Source organism: Stegostoma tigrinum, chromosome 23, assembly GCF_030684315.1.
Source record: "Stegostoma tigrinum isolate sSteTig4 chromosome 23, sSteTig4.hap1, whole genome shotgun sequence".
NCBI classification, from domain to species: Eukaryota; Metazoa; Chordata; class Chondrichthyes; order Orectolobiformes; family Stegostomatidae; genus Stegostoma; species Stegostoma tigrinum.
Genome location: NC_081376.1, coordinates 25932220 through 25950159, shown reverse-complemented (window position 1 = coordinate 25950159; position 17940 = coordinate 25932220). Strand labels below are relative to the sequence as shown.

Sequence of the window (17940 nt, the reverse complement as noted above, 5' to 3'; positions counted from 1 at the left end):
GTTCAGCATGTCAAATTCAGCCTAAAGCAACAGAAGATTTGTTATATCCTGAAATTCCATAAGGTTTAGTCAGAACTGCTGTTTAAAGAATACACAAAGGAAAGGAAACCTGGAATACAGCTGTCATATTTGATAACTTAATAACAGGCAACCGATTAAATCTAATTTCATCACAGAAAAAGAAGCATTTTAATCCCCTGTGCCTTTCTGAACCAAGAGGAGCAACAGTTAAATCAAGTGGGACTATTTACCACTCTGTTATCTGTTTCAAGAAATATATTTTTACACAGGGACTTGTAGATATGTCATGGTCATGTGGCCTGTTGCATTCAGTTTAAAGGCATGAAAGCAGAAACCATTAATACCGGTACATAGAAAATAAAGTCAGAAATGTGCAGCTGAATTTGTGTTGACTTTAGTAGCAGTAACAGAATCAGAGTAAGAAACGTAATGAAATAAACAGAACTTTGGCCACAGCTTTGTACTGCTGAGGGAGTCAGTATGGCTGCATTTTCCAGTTCCTGCTGAAAGACGATTTGAGTTCAAATTGGGACTCCTTTCAGACTCAAGATAAAAAGAAGAGATATCAACAGAATTAAGAAAACCTGAGATAAGAATGAATTCTGTTATCAGTGCTAGGGAAGGAGTTCTATAAGCTGTATTGCACTCTAGACCTCTCTGAGAAGCAGAAAAGCAACACTGGAAAAATGCTGAAGTCCTTGAAGACGAGTTTGATCCTTCTACTAATGTTACTTTTGAATGGTATATATTTAACTTCAGGATTCAGGAAGCAATGGAGAATATTGATCAGTATGTGATTGATGGTGCTGAGACACCTAGCTGAATCTTGTGAATGGGCAATTGAACATTTTTGTTTGCCTTTGTTATTTGAGAATTAACACAAACCAATCCCTGATTGGGTGATTTGATTTTATCATCCTGCTACAAAGATGACAATGTACTTGACCTTAAGTGGTACTTTAAAAAGCACTTGCTATACTTGAAAAATGCAATTCAATTGCCTTCAAAGTCAAGTATCCTCTACCATTGACTTCACAGAGTACAGAATGGCCAGAACATCTCCAATTCCTTGCAATAATACTCAGTAAGCTTTTGAGAAATACTTCTTTAGTTTTACACAACAGGATTGAGATAAAGATGGTCTTTTTTTCTCCTTATTCTTTTAGACTGAGGAAACATTATTTACTTACTTGAGGAATGCATTTACAATTTTTGTGTGCATACAGCAGACCTTTCTGCATGAATTCTCAATATAACACAATGTAAATGATTTAGAAAGAATTTCTTTGTTATACTTATGTGGTTAACCTTAGTTTTATTTCACAGATGCTCACTCTCCAAAGAACAATGATCTCACAAAGTGATACTCCTCAATCTTAATTACATGCCCCCCCACAGCACAACTGGGCTTTCAAGAGCATTACTGAAAGCCTTGTTGACTGGTCTAAGATTTCAAGATTAGAGTGAAGTGCACTTTTGTCAAATTGTTCTAACACTGTATATGTTTAATGCATAGAATCCAGGACTCTCAACCTTAAATGACAATAGTTGTGTGCATCTTAATCTTCATGGACAACCTAAAGCTGTGACGGTAAAGTGCCCTGGTGCAAAGCCTTTTGAGCACTTGCCTTTATGATAGCTCTTAATCAGGCAATCCTTCATTGAATATAATGGTTTAAAGCTGTTTAAAGCTATCAACATTCTTCAGCATTGTATGATTATTGAAGAGATCTGGAATTTGGCAAGGGCTTGTAGAGAACCTTGAACCTTCCAAAACTGTTGGTCAATCAAGATAACTTTATATCCTGTGCAAATGTGTTGGCTTTGATCTGCAAATCTTTCATTTGTGGACCATTAGGATGTTATTCATCAGTAAATGGGACGTCCTGGATATGTTTTGCAGAAATGTTGATTTAGGCACTGAGATACTGTATGTCAAAGAATGAGCCACCAAGTTGAATATCAGAGATATGCTGCCTCTTCAAAATTCTTAATGAATTGACTAAGCACACAGACAAAGGACAGGTTAAAGTAGACTAGCAGTGGAACACAGCCCTGGTTTACTCCATTTGGAAAATCAAAAGTCTTTGATGAGTTTTCACTTAACAGGTCCTGGTCTGTCATTCTATTGTGATTGTAACAAATTCTTTTGGCAAACCATGTCAATCCAGGATAGTACAGGGAACCACTCTTTTGACTGTGTTAAAGGCCTTCACAAGGTCAACAAAAGTGAAGTAAAAAGTTATCTCCTGCTTGTAGCATGATTCCTGGCTTTGTATCAATGTGAACATCATATTCTCAACGGTAAGGCCTCGGTGAAATCTAAGCTGAACTTCATGTAGATTTGTTTCCGCTGCAATGACAATTCTGCTCGGGATAATGCAAACAAGATTTCCACTTTGGAGAAGAAGTGAGATTTTTCCTAGAGGTGTCACACTCTGCATTGCTACTTTTGTTTCTGCAAGAAGTAACAAGATCACATAAGTCATTTGGCATCTCATCTTCATTCCAAGAAGGAAGATTTCAAATGTGTCAGTGCCTGATGCCTTAAACATTTCTGCTGGGGTTCACTCTTTCCCTGAAGCCTTGCCTGAATTCATCTGTTTAATGCGTATCTTGATCCCCTCAACAGAAGAAGGAATATCAAGCTCATCTGTGACTGGTCACTAAGGAATCTGGTTGAGGGCTGTGGCATTGATAGATGTAGGTCTATTCAGCTCATCTATTTCTTTTTTTTCTGGATCAAGGGTGCCCATCAGATGAGAGCAACAATGTGGAGCTGTCCTGAAGGATCTAGAAGTGAAGAGATTTTTGTTTGAATTGTGGGAGTTTGTGTATTGTCACAACTCATCAGCTTTCCTTTCCCACCATCTTTGTTGCATCGCATGCAATACTCTTTGAATATTGCTCTCAGGTACCAGAATTTGCAGGTGGAGGTCAGGTCATTTTGCCACTCTGCCACATATATGCTCTATGTTTGGCCTGCAAGATAGAAGAGGTGTCTTCATCATTTTCATCAAATCAATCCTGATCTACTCGGGATTCTTCAGACCGACAACAGTGTCTGCTGTTTTGGTGACAATGTCTTCAAATTTTTTTTAACTTCTCGATATAGTCTCCAGCTAACTGTTTGCTAGTTTTAGGTTTTTGTTCAGCATGTGAGCAATGTGACTCTGTTTAGCTGGATTGAAAGAGCTCTGATGGTTTTTAAACAAGTGAGTTACAGCAATTGGCAAATTAAGAATTGCTCTGATCAATCTGAGTTCGGATAAACACAGGACCCCCACTGATAACACAACCCCGGAGCATGGCCACTAGCTGAGTTCCATGATGGATAAATTAGTTACTTCCATAATTTGCAGACACACCAACCTTTCCTTTGTGTGAAAGTATTGCGGTTCAAGAATATATCCAATAGTTAAAAGCTGGACCTCTGTCTCCGTCATCTGAATGAATCATCAAGGACGTGTCCGAAAACATGCCTGCTTTTAAGTACACAATGTTCATTAATGCATCCCCTGGCATTGCCTAATCTCCATGCATCTTGTGCAAAATCTTCAGTTCTTCTCAACATCTAAAGTAATATTTGAGTTTTTTTAACCCACTTTTCTCTTCTTGTTTGCTTTATGTTCCGTTTATCCTGACTTTAGAAAGTCTCAACATTAGCCAACTTTATATTTTTGATGTTACGGCTATTATTTTCCAAATGGCTCTCAAGTACCCTAACAATGCTCGCCATTTCCTTTCTACACAACAATTACACTTGAATAGTCTTTCATTTTCAATTTTAATTGAGATTACCAAATTAAATTTATGAAGGCGCATGTGGAGATACGGGGAAAGTTATTTCAACAGCACATACATTGGAGATTGAATACCCACCTCAGTAATCCAGTACATTTTATTTTGTGTCCTATTTGGCAATCTTTTATCTTATGTGACAATTGTTTACACTTTAATGGTCAACTCTGCCATGCCTAAAATATAAATTATTTATCTATTCCTTTCACAGTCAAGCCTTGAGCTTTTGTCATTGCCCATGATTTGACCTGCACGAACATGACTGAATCACTCATAGTCATAGAGATATACAGCATGGAAACAGACCCTCCGGTCCAATTCATCCATGCCAAACAAATATCCAATATGAATCTAGACCCATTTTCCAGCATTTGGTCTATGTCCCTCTAAACCCTTCCTATTCATATATCCATCGAGATGCCTTTTAAATGTTGTAGTCATACCAGCCTCCGCCACTTCTTCAGGCAGCTCATCCCATACAAGCACCACACCCTGCATGAAAAAGTTACACTTAGGTTCCTTTTAAATCATTCCCCCTCAACTTAAATCAATGCCCTCTAGTTTTGGACTCCACTACGCCAGGGACAAGGCCTTGCCAATTACCCTCTCTCTGCCCCTCATGATTTTGTAAATCTCCATAAGATCACCCCTCAGCCTCTGATGCTCCAGGGGAAATAGCCCTAGCCTATTCAGCCTCTTGCCACAGCTTAAACCTTCCAACCCTGGCAACATTCTCAAATCTTCCCTGAGCCCTTTCTAGTTTAACAACATCCTTCTTATTGGAGGGAGACCAAAATTGCATGCAATACTCCAAAAGTGGCTGAACCAATCTTCAGCCTCAATGTGACCTCTCAACTCTTATATTCAATGTGCTGACGAATTATATGACCTCCCAGCTCCTTTATTCAATGCACTGACCAATGAAAGCAAGCAGGCCAAATTCCACCCTCACTGTCCTATCTACCTGCAATTCCACTTTTAAGGAATTATGAACCTGTACTCCAAGGTCTCCTTGTTTAGCAACACTCACCAGGGCTGTACCATTAAGTGTATAATTCCTGCCCTGACTTGCCTTTCCAAAATCAAGCACCTCGCATTTATCTAAATTAAACTCCATTTGCCAATCCTTGGCTCATTGGCCCATCTGATTAAGATTCCCTTGTAGTCTGAGGTAATCTTCCTCGCTGTCCACTACACAACCAATTTTAGTGTCATCGGCAAGCTTACTAACCAGACCTTCTATGTAAGCTTCCAAATCATTCATATAAATGACAAAAATCAGTGGAGTCAACACCGATCCTTGTGGCATACGACTGGTCAGAGGTCTCCAGTCTGAAAAGCAATCCTCCACCTCCACCCTCTGTCTTCTAACTTTGAGCCAGTTCAGTATCCAAATGGTTAGTTCTCCCTGTATTCCATCTGATTCAACCTTGCGAACCAGTCTAATATTCAGAACCTTGTCGAACACCTTACTGACACCCATATGGATCACTTCCACCACTCTTCTTTCATCAATCCTCTTTGTTACTTCTTTAAAAAACTCAATCAATTTAGTGAGACATGATTTCCCCCTCACAAAGCCATGTTGACTATCCCTAATTAGTCCTTACCTTTCCAAACACATGTAAATCTTGTCCCTCAGGATTCCCTCCAACAACTTGCCTACAACCAATGTCCAGTCTATATTTGGAGATAACAAAGTGTGGACCTGGATGAACACAGCAGGCCAAACAGCATCTCAGGAGCACAAACGTTGATGTTTAGAGCCTCGACCCTTTTCTGATGAAGGGTCTAGGCCTGAAACTTGCTTGGCCTGCTGTGTTCATCCAGCTCCACACTTTGTTACCTCGGATTCTCCAGCATTTGCAGTTCCCATTATCTCTCTCCAGTCTATAATTCCCTGGCTTTTCCATATCACCTTTCTTAAATAATGTCATCAGACATTTCACCTGTGGCTATCAATGATACAAATACCTCAGCAAGGGACCTAGCAATCACTTCCCTCACTTCCCACAAAGCTCTGAGGTACACCTGATCAGATCCTGGGGATTTATCCACCTTTATGCATTTTTGTCTCCTCTGTAAGATGGGCATTTTTCAAGATGTTGCTATTTATTGCCCCAAGTTCGCTATCTTCCTTAACCTTCACTGATGCAAAATACTCGTTTAGCATCTCCCCATCTCCTGCAGTTCTACACATGGGTGGCCTTGTTGATCTCTAAGGGGCCCTATTCTCTCTCTAGTTACCCTTTTGTCCTTAATGTATTTGTAGAATCCCTTTGGGCTCTCTTTAACCCTATTTGCCAAAGCTATCTCATGTCCCCTTTTTACCCTCCTGATTTCCCTCTTAAGTATACTCCTACTGCCTTTCTACTCTTGTAAGGATTCATTCGATCTCTGCTGTCTGTACCTGACATATGCTTCCTTCTTATTTTTGACCAAAACTTCAGTTTCTCTCCTCATCTAGCATTCCCTACACCTACCAGCCTTGCCCTTCACCCCAAACAAGACCACACTATCCCTGGACTCTCGTTATGTCAATTTTGAAACCTTCCCATTTCCAGCCATCCCTTTACCTGTAAAGATCTGTCACAACACAACACTAACAACCCCCACCCTCCCCAAATCAACTTTTGAAAGTTCTTGCCTAATACCATCAAAATGGTCCTTCCTCCAATGTAAAACTTTAACTGTCAGATCTGGTCTATCCTTTTTCGATCACTATTTTAAAACCAGTAAAATGATGGTCACTGGCCCCAAAGCATTCCTCCACTGACACCTCAGTCACCTGCCCGGCCTTATTTCCCCAAGAGTGGGTCAAGTTTTACACCTTCTCTAGTAGGTATATCCACACACTGAATCAGAAAATTTTCTTGTACACACTTAACCAATTCGAATCCATCCAAGGCCTTAACACCACGGCAGTCCCAGTCTATGTTTAGAAAATTAAAATCCTCTACTATAACCACCCTGTTGTTCTCACGGATAGCTGAGACCTCATTACAAATTTGTTTCTCAAATTCCCATTGACTATTGAGGGTGTCTACATTATCCCAATAAGGTGATTGTCCCTCTTTTATTTGTCAGTTCTACCTAAGTAACTTCCCTGAACATATTCCAAGGAATATCTTCCCTACATACAGCCATAATGTTATCTTTAATCAAAAAGCACCACTACCCACCCCCATTATTGCTCCCTTTTCTATCCTTCCTATACCCTGGAACATTAAGCTGCCAGTCCTGTCCATCCCTTGTCTGTAATTGCTATGATATCCCAGCCGCATGTTCCCAACCATGCCCTGAGTTCATCTGCCCTACCTGTTAGGCCTCTTGCATTGAAATAGATGCAGTTTAATTTAACAGTCCTAACCAGTTCTCTGCTTTGTTCCTGCCTGCCCTGATTGTCTGTCTAAATCCTTATCCCGAAATGTATCAGTCTCAGATCGCTCTCTTTCCTCACTAAATCCCTGGGTCCCACTCCCCCCACCCCTCCCATATTATCCTCCCAAGTAGCTCCAGCAAATCTTCTCACCAGTGCATTAGTCCCCTTCCAATTCAGGTGCAATCTTTCCTCCTTATACAGGTCACCTCTACCCCAGAAGAGATTCCAATGATCCAAAAATGTGAACCCTTCTACCCTGCACCAGCTCCTCAGACACGCATTCAACTGCTCTATCCTCCTATTCCTAATCTCACTAGCTCATGTCATTGGGAGTAATCCAGATATCACTACCCTCAAGGTCCTCCTTTTTAAAAATTCCTGTCTAACTTCCTGTATTGTCGCCTCAGAGTCTCATCTTTTTCTCTTCCTATGTCATTAGTCCCAATGTGTACAACGATCTCCTGCTGGTCCCCCTCGTTTTTAAGAATATTCTGCAACCTCTCAGAAATAACCTTGATCCTGGCACCAGGGAAGCAACACACCATTCTGATTTCTCACTGTCGGCCGCAGAAAGGCCTGACTGTGTCTCTGACTGGGGAGTGCCCTTTCACAATTGATCACTTGGAACCTGACATACCCCTTGTTACATTAGAGCCAGTCCTGGTACCGGAAATCTGACTGTCAGTGTTACATTCCCCTGAGAGTCCATCAACCACTACATTTTCCAAAACAGCATACTTGTTTGAGATGGGGAGAGCCACAGGGGACTCCTGCACTACCTGGCTCCCTCTCGTGGAGGTCACCCACCTACCTGATCGTATCCTCATTTTTTCTCCTTCCCTGCAACTGCCATTCATCACAACCCCTAGCTCCTGTAAATTCCTCATTGTCTCTAACTGCCACTCCAGCCGATTTGCAACCAAACACGATTCCTGCAGACATAATTATCAGTAACATGGAAACTCTCCCTAATCTCCCACATCCAACAGGAAGAGCATATCAATCTACTAACGGGCCATCATCGCACCTTAACAATCTACAGACCCAGTAAATAGCACAGACTTACTGCTCTAAAAACACTGCTCCAAGCTAACTTAGTACCTTTGTTTCTCATTTTTAAAGTTTAATCAAGAGACCCGTCTCAATAGATCGATAAAAAAAAAACTAGCCACTTAACAGCTCCCTTGCTGTGGGTCTCCCCACATGGTTTTCTCCAAGGTCAGCTATGAATTTCACTGTTTGTTTATTTTTCTTACATGAACTCCAATGTCCAGAGTACCTGAAATCAAACAGCAGAGGCAGTAGCTGTGAAGATTCACTGCTGGGACAGACAGCAGTGTAGGTTTCTGAAGAAGGGTCTAGGCCCAAAACGTCAGACCTCCTGCTCCTCTGATGCTGCTTGGCCTGCTGTGTTCATCCAGCCCTACACCTTGTTATGTCAGCAGTGTAAGTTTCTTTGTTCATTGATTCACTTCCCATCGTGTGGTCATTGCCTTTCCCTTCCTCATTTTTCAAAGTGCCATTGTTTTCATCCTTTTTCCCCAAAGTTCCAAAACCATGCAACAGCTTACAAAATAGTAATTACTGCTCCTACAATTGGAAGAAATCTGCTCCAACACTGAAAATACCTTTAAAAAGGAGCAGCTCTTACAGCCACAAGTTTTTCCCACACCACATCTTGGATTACTCAGAATCCTTCCATGTTAGGATACAAAACAGTGTGGAGAATTGCTGAGAGTGTATTAAGTGTTTATTTTTCTATTGATCTCGTTATCTGATAGGACTCTTTTTATCCTTCTCCTCTATCAAACAGTATCCAAGATTGTCAGAAATGCACCTGTCTTAATTGTAGGAGATAGACACAGGAGTAAATGGTGTGAGAAAGATATGAGTGAAACTATGAAAAAGATGACTATTCTTATCTTTATTCTTTTTGCTAACTTTAACATTACCTTATAGCTTACAGCCTGAATGATATTTTAAGTCTAAGTGCACAGATAACCAGATTCAGTGAGAAGGCTCTTCAAAAGCCTTTATCAGTTAGTCTTGGTAAAAAAAATTACATCTGCTTTAGTCACTGATATTGTTGAACATATTTCAGCAAAATACAAAATTTGTCTCTTCGTTCTTTTAAAAACAGTCAGAAATTCAAATTTTATATTAATGGTTTAACTTTCTCAAACATATAAAGTACCTAATGCCATATTGTTTTAGATTTCCACAGTTCTTTGTTTCATATGTTTGTCATCTCTTGTTAGACTAAACTGGTTATTTTTCCAAACTACGGCAGGTAAAACAGCAATTCAGGGAATGTTTTCAATACTTAAAGAATGCAAATATTTAACATGCTCATCATGCTTTCTTTTTAAGCAAATGTTAATACGAACAATGCACCTATAATAATTTCAATGGCAGGAATATTACACCACCATACATAATCATTTTTACCAGTGAAATATTATATACTAAATTAATTTTCAATCAGAAATTAAGGCTAAGACAAGAATAGCAGTACTTCGAATCAGTTCGATGTCATAGAAGAGGTCCATTTGCTAACCCCATTCAAAGGCTTATTTCCATCTTTCAGGAAATGTATGTCCATTCAGAAGACTAATGTTTTAAAAAGAAAAGTTAAACAGTGACAACTCTCATTATTTACGCTGCAACAACATTGAATTCATTCTGGACCATATTTTGAATGTTTACTGTGTGATTTTAGGAAATAATATAAATTGTACAAAGTGAATCATAAGTCACTTTGCGTATTTAGGGTGGCGCAGTGATTCAGTGGTTAACACTGCTGCCTCACAGTGCTAGGGTTTCAAGTTTGATTCCAGCCTTGGGTAACTGTCTGTGTGGAGTTTGCACATTCTCCCCATGTCTATGGGTTTGCTCTGGGCGCTCCAGTTTCATCCCACTGCCCAAAGATATGCAGGCTAAGTGGATTGGTCATGCTAAATGGCCCACAATGTCCATTGTTGTGCAGGCTGGGTGGATTAACCATGGGAAATTCAAGGTTATAGGATCTATGCTGGCTGCACTTCAGAGGGTCAGTGTGGGCTCAATGGGCTGAATGACCTGCTTCCACATTGTAAGGATTCTGTGATTCTAAGTCCATTTTAACATCAATGGTATTTGCAATTTTTAGAGAGAACTCTGATCAGGCCTGCCAAGTTACAATCTCACACAAAGTCAAGATTATCCATGGTGTGTGCATTGATTTAAATAATTACCAAATACTTCATTCTCACGTAAGAAAATCCTATGGTGTGAGTTTTGAAAATACTGTACTGGATTTCTTGATTTTCTTTTTAGACATAATAATCCATTGGATGATACTTCTTACTATTCTAGATTAGCGCAATGACAGTATTAAAATCCCCTCAAATGCTTCAAAGAAATTAAGATTTTGTCTTCACATTTAGATTTTAAAAAATCTTTCGTTTCAGACTACTGAATTACGATTTGAATTTTTCAATCGTCCTTATCCCCCTTACAATGGGGATACTGAGAACAATGGCAATTTAAGCTAAATGTATTGCTATTTTTCACATTGTTCTGAAACATCTTGAGATATTCATTGATGTCGTTTTGATCATAGTAAATATGGACCATCAATATTCAACTTGCATGAATTAGCATTAATAATAAGATTTTCATGGGCTAGAAATGGTGTTAAAAAGGACACTACTGACATTAAAAGCCTCCTGTGATCACCTTCTAAGTCCAGGCAACTCACTTAGACAAAACTAGCTGCTTTGGATTTACGACACTGAACAAGATGCACTGAAATGCAATGGAGTGTCAAGAAATTCAAATATCTTGATTTCAAATGAAATGTTGCTTACAGCCTTCCTGTTTGGAATGAAACAATGTCTCAAATACTGGAATCCCCAATGGAACTATATCAATATCAGCCTTTTAGCAACAAGTAAGAGAGAAAGCAACATGGACTGATTACAGCAAAGATACTGAGAGCCCTTCTCTCCATCTCAGTCTCAGAAACTAACAACAGTGGAAGCATCTTGGAAAAATCATCATTCAACAAGAAAGCAAGGATAACTTCAGGTTTTACCTTCTCTCAGGGAATAGGACAATAACTAAAGCATTCGGACAGATTTCACTCTCACATCTTAAGGGCTCTAAAAGCTTTAATTGCAACTGCTACACATTTCTGTCTGTATAGAATCCCTCCCCTTAATACCTTCCTCTCTTTCTTTCCAGGAAGAAAATAGACCACCAGTGCACAAAAGGAGTGAAGACAAGTCATGAGCTACCTGACATTGGGCTACTCAATCCTTGTGTGGAGAACATCCACGTTCTGACCATCTTGAGTGACTGACTGACCATGTCCAAGCTTCAAACTGGTCTCTGAGGATGCCTTTGAACTATTGTGATGGGACCCCCTTGACTAGGGACTGCTGGCAACATGACAAACATTTTGCCTTAATGTCTCTGCAAAATGGCAAAGCAATGCAGCACTCCTTGTATCTCTGGCCGAGGCAGGAAAGCGAAGGAAGGGGAGACAAGGCGAAGCGAGGCAAGGATGCAGTGAGCCTTCAAATAAGCTCAGAGTGAGTGAACATAGTGCCGGCAAGTACTAAGGCCCAATATGACGTCTGATCCAGTTCATGAGCTGAGTCCATGTCCCTGGGTTATTACAAGTCATTATAAAACACCAAGTTCGACCCCAGCTGTACTATCATAGATTTTACCAAACAACTGGGTAGGAATCACAGCAGGTTCTCACCGTGAGCCTTGGTGAGTTTTTTCACACCATACTCAGTAACTCACCTCATTAGCTGAGTGACGTGTCTCTATGGTTAAATTAGTTTAGATATCTGGTTGGCATGGACAAGCTGGACTGAAGGGTCTGTTTCTGTGCTGTATGGCTCCATGACTTGAGTCATAACCGAGTAAATGTTTCCGCAATGAAAACATGTATTAAACTTGACAATCTTGATTGGATATCTGTGTATATTGGTAATCATAAAGAAGCTTATAAAAATATAAAATGCTGCACTCAGTATTTGAGCTGGTGTGCAATCTTCTATAGATAGTGTGATGTATCTTCCATCTGTCAGTGGTTGTATATTGTTAATGAATGTCCTTTATGAAAATTGCTGTGTGAAATGTTTGTCCACATGTATCATTCTATAAGTTACGTGAATGTATCAGTGAACAGAGCTGGAAGTGCTCAGGTCTCTATGGTGCACCCCTTGTATTATCTTCATTTGCACCAGCGCCACAAGTGTTTGACACTGCCTAGATCTTCCAGATTTCCTGGAGCCAGCGCCATTTTTATCACCCAGCCATGCGTCAGGTCAGGCACTACCAGCCAGCAGCTGCCCTTCACTGTGCTCGCACTCGGGGGGAACCAAAATAAATGCTTCTCATGGCACATGTGGCACAGTGAACATTTCATTGCCAATATAAGTGCACATTTGTAAATGTATTGCTACTTAAGAACCAAGCACCACGGTTAACTACTGTTAGTGTCTTGCCATCTTAGAACCTGTCTAAGAGGGGTGCTTCTCTTTCTCCAATGCCCATTGTAGCCTCTCATCTTCTCACTTGCCAGTACAGAAACATCATACACTGGAAAGCCTTCAAACATTTGAAAATATTTATTCAGGAGCAGCAAAGGAAAAAGAACAGCAAGAAAAAAACTGCTTTCAAATGTTTCTACTTCTTTGTTCTTTGCACCATACATCTGTAATTGTGAATTGTTTAATTTTATTGAAATTTCTGTTACAAAAATAGTACATGGAATTTACTTTCAGAAAACATTTTGAGCACTTTGTAGGACCCCAGTGACCAAATTGTACGAATGCAGATAATAAATTTTTCTCAATAAAATACCATCTTTTGTTGATTTGAAAGCTTACATACAATAGGATAAAGCTTATTACAGCATGTTCTATGGAAATGACAAATACTGTAATGACATTCAAGCCCTGCTACAATTTACTATCTACCACAGATTCTTGTCTTGGGCAATTTTAAGAAATACAGATTAAATACTTGATGTACCAATTAGAACTTTAAATTTTCTGGAATCAATAAAAAGAATTGGTGTGTTGGAATCACACAGCAGGATCAGGATTCAGTGCTCTATTTTCAGTGTAATACAAAACAAAATGACTCAAGACTTGCAATTAATTGTTCCAACGCTCTAGTTGCCATGGTCACACCAATATTGGAGTCTAACTTAATAGACGATAACCACAATTTGAAGCTAAAAGATTTGTAATGTACCAAATGTTTTGAGAAATAATAATGGTGTAGGTAACAATTGTGTGCAAGACTGAATAAAATTGAAGAAAAAGCATTGACTCTACACTGTGTCTGTCATTTTCCCTCTTCTTCCATGATCATATTCTTTTCACTTCTGACCACAATTGATCTCAACTAGCATTTAATTCAAGATTAAATTTCCCCAATGGATGTAAAAAATTAGATTGCACAATTTTTAAAACTGTTGAAATGCTTTGTTTGTTGTCGAACCATGGGAGCTAGGGGTGCGAGCTCATAGTTCCTTGAAGGTGGAGTTGCAGGTAGACAGAGTAGTGAAGAAGGCATTTGGCACTCATGCTTTTATTGGTCAGTGCTTTGAGTACAGGAGTTCGGATGCCATGTTGCAGCTGTAGAGGACATTAGTTAGGCCAGTTTTGGAATATTGTGTCCAATTCTGGTCTCCCTAGTCGAGGAAAGATATCGTTAAACGTGAAAGAGTTCAGAAAGGATTAACAAGGATGTTGCTGAGATTGGAGAGTTTGAGTTATAGAGAGAGGCTGAATAGGCTGGGGCTATTTTCCATCAGAGCATCAGAAGCTGAGGGGTGATCTTATAGAGATTTACAAAATCCTGAGGGGCATTGATAGGATAAATAGGCAAGGTCTTTTCCTTGGGGTGGTGGAATCCAAAACTAGAGGGCATTGGTTTAAGGTGAGAGGGGAAAGATTTAAAAGGGACATGGGGGCAAATTTTTCACGCAGAGGGCGGTCTGCAGATGGAATGAGCTGCCAGAGGACGCAGTGGAGGCTGGTATGATTACATCATTTAAACAACATCTGAGTGGGCACCCGAATCGGAAGGGTTTAGAGAGAGATGGGCCAAATGCTGGCAAATGGGACTAAATTAGTTTAGATATCTGGTTGGCATGGACAAGCTGGACTGAAGGGTCTGCTTCTGTGCTGTATGACTCCATGACTTGAGTCATAACCGAGTAAATGTTTCCGCAATGAAAACATGTATTAAACTTGACAATCTTGATTGGATATCTGTGTATATTGGTAATCATAAAGAAGCTTATAAAAATATAAAATGCTGCACTCAGTATTTGAGCTGGTGTGCAATCTTTTATAGATAGTGTGATGTATCTTCCATCTGTCAGTGGTTGTATATTGTTAATGAATGTCCTTTATGAAAATTGCTGTGTGAAATGTTTGTCCACATATATCATTCTATAAGTTACGTGAATGTATCAGTGAACAGAGCTGGAGGTGCTCAGGAGAAACATAGAATTAAAAATATTGCAGCTGATTATAGCATTATTTTAAATGTTTTCAAAGCATGTAAAATTAATTGGCATGATAAAGGAGCAGGCCAGAGGCCAGGAAATCTTTAGCAAGTTGACTCGGCTTTCTGACTCCACAAAATCCTTCTACTATGTAAAGGCAGTCAGAAGTACCCTGGAATGCCCTCCATTTGTCTGAATTAGTGCCGCACCAATAACATCTCAGAAGTCCAGCACTCTGCTCGACCAAATAGCTTGAGTGATCAACACTCTATCCACCACCTTAAGTATTCCCTCTCTCTACCACACACACAAAATGACAGCAACGTGTATGATCTACAAGATACATCCATTAAATATCTTTTAATAGCACCCCTTTTCTGCCAAGAAGAACAAGGACAGCGAACAAATGCAAGACCACCACCTGCACTTTCTCCCCCAAGCACATTCAATTCCTTACTTCAATATCAGTTCTTTGCCTGTCACTGTGTCAAAATCCTGAAACTGCCTTCCTACACCAACAGATTTCCAAGTTCAAGGAGATGCCTCACAAGCAATCTCACAGGGACTTTAAATGCTCTCCTTAGAGACACCCACATCCTATAAATAAACAAAATCACCCTAACGGTCTTTCATTGTCTCTTCCTCACATTGTCCAATCCCAACAACTTGGCTGGAATGTCTTTGCTTTTAGAGGATGCAGATGTTTTGCATTTTGAACTTTTCTGCTTGTAAATTGTACCTGTGCAGCTGTTATTTCATAAGATCCATAGATGTTGGGGACCATTTTGTAATACATACGCTCAGTTCACAACAAACAACCACACCTCACAGTTGCAAACCATTTCAACTACCCCCCCCTCCCCCTGCCCCCGACTCCTCAGGTGACATGTCCATCCTGGGCCTCCTGCATTGCCATAATGACACCAACCAAAAGATGCAGGAACAGCATCTGGCATTTCGCTTGGGAACCCTGCAGCCCAAGAGTACCAATGTGGACTTCACAAGCTTCAAAATCTCCCCTTCCCCACCCCCCTCCCAAAGCCAGCCCAGCTAGTCTCCGCCTCCCTAACCATTCCACCCACCTCAAGCCCCACCCCCATCTCCTAGCCACTAACCTCAACCCGCCTCCTAGACCTGTCCATCCTCCCTGGACCAACCTATCCCCTCCCTAACTCCCCACTTACATTCAGCTTCACTGGCTCTAACCCCGCCTCTTTGACCCGTCTGCCTCCACTCACCCTATCTTCTCCTTTATCCATCTTCTATCCGCCTCCCCCTGTCTCCCTATTTATTTCAGAATCCCCTTTCCCTCCCCCATTTCTTAAGAAGAGTCTCGACCTGAGAAGTCAAACTTTTCTGCTCTTCTGATGCTGCTTGGCCTGCTGTGTTCACCCAGCTTCACACTGTGTTATCTCAGATTCTCCAGCATTGGCAGTTCCTACTATCTCTGTAGAAATTAACCCTATTGTCTATTATTATAGTCAATAAAAATTCACAATTAAATCTACAACTCAATTTGCAAGATTTTTAAATGACAAAATTTTAGTAGAGGCTGTCACTAAAAAAAGTTTAAATGAAATAAAACTGACAAAGTTAACCCAAAACAGAACAGTATTCATTCACAGAAAACATTCAGCTATTATTCTGAAGTATCATTGAAAGTCCAGTCTGTGGCCACATGTTTTGCCAGATGGAACTGTGAAGGAGCTGGTCAAAATCACATACTGAAATTCTGTCTTCGAGGAAATTTGTCTTTCAGTTTTTGCATCTCCAGCTGTGGAGAAAATTTATTTGAGTTTACAAAGAGGACCGATGTGCAACTTGTGTGTGTGTGCAAATGTTCAGAAGGCATTTGACAAAGAACTCTGTAATAGAGTTGTTAGCAGAATAGAAGCCATTGGGATTAAATAGGCAGTGGCAGTGAAAACAAAATTGGCTGAGAGATAGAGTGTAACCAGCAGTACAGAACAGCTGTTTCTCAGGATGATAGGAAGCATCAAGGTGGTGTCCCTCAGGAGTCAGCATTAGAGATTTTATTTTTACATATGGGTTACCTGCTTTCAGAGTCATAAAAATTGGAGACTAGGACACAGCCCTGTTTTGCTGTAATCACCAATTTAAAGCTGTCAAATGTAGTGCCATTTACAGACTGCGCTGTCACAGAAGGAATGAATGGGAATAAGCAGCTTCAGTGGATGGCCATTTTTTCCCAAAATCTGGTGGAATTCTGCTATACTCATGGTGTTGAATGATATAGTGAAACCTACAGAAGTAAGGTAAAGACTATGGTCAGAGAGCAAATGCTACACTTTGACCAGACTGAAAGCAAAGAGAAAAATACAAGACATCCTGATGAGAGATCTCCTGTATGCTGATGACACAATACTAGTGGTCACACAGAAACTCCGCTACAAAGATTTGTGGACAGTGCCTCTCATGTCTGCAATATGTTCCCTTGGGGTAAACATCAGGAAAACTGTGGTTATGGGACAGCGCATCACGTCTCCACCCTTGATCTGGACTCTCAAAATGTGCATGGAATAATATCAAGCTGATTCCTGGGGTCAGCCAGTTAGTTTCTGAGGCCTGTGCTCGGTTATGTTGCTTCATGATGGTGGAACTGATGACATTCAGCTTTCAAGAAAGGAAAGGAAACAGCCTTCATCTTCATTGTTTGCAGTGCCTTCCCAATTTCACAAAAGGACCAAGATAGAAGGATGCCAATGATAGGGAGAAGAGTTTTACAGAATTTGTAAACGACACTTAATGTGAGGAGCACAATAGCAAACGCAGAGAGGGAACAGTCGCAATTTTTACAAACAATGGTGAATGAAATGTCTGCAAAAAATTGTGAAATTATACGTTTAAGAAGGACAAATTAGAAGTCATGGTTGGCTGATTTTCTTATTCCCATGTGGGAGGTTAATTCATTCAAATAGGTGACCTCTGAAAGGCTGCTTGAATGGCCACCCTCCACAGGACTTCCTGAATGTTGTGCAGGCTGCAGCCCAGAAAGGAGTCCGGCAGATGAGCATTAGCTGCGTCCCAGCACAATGGGGGCACTGGCCTTTATTTCTGAGTACATCGGGGAGAGGGCCATTTGTGGGAATGGCCACACCCATCACACTGACATCATGACTGGAGGATTCACTCCTCCTGTCACTGAGATCTACGTGCCTGACCTGGACACATTAACAACCTCAGGTGCAGTAAC

At 40.4% G+C, this 17940-nt stretch overlaps 1 protein-coding gene across 3 annotated transcripts in view; it reads right to left on the bottom strand.

Moving 5' to 3' along the window:
- rbfox1 (RNA binding fox-1 homolog 1) overlaps nt 1–17940 on the bottom strand; it is a 2011452-nt gene that overhangs the window by 1861423 nt on the left and 132089 nt on the right. The gene's annotated exons all lie outside the window — the stretch shown is intronic.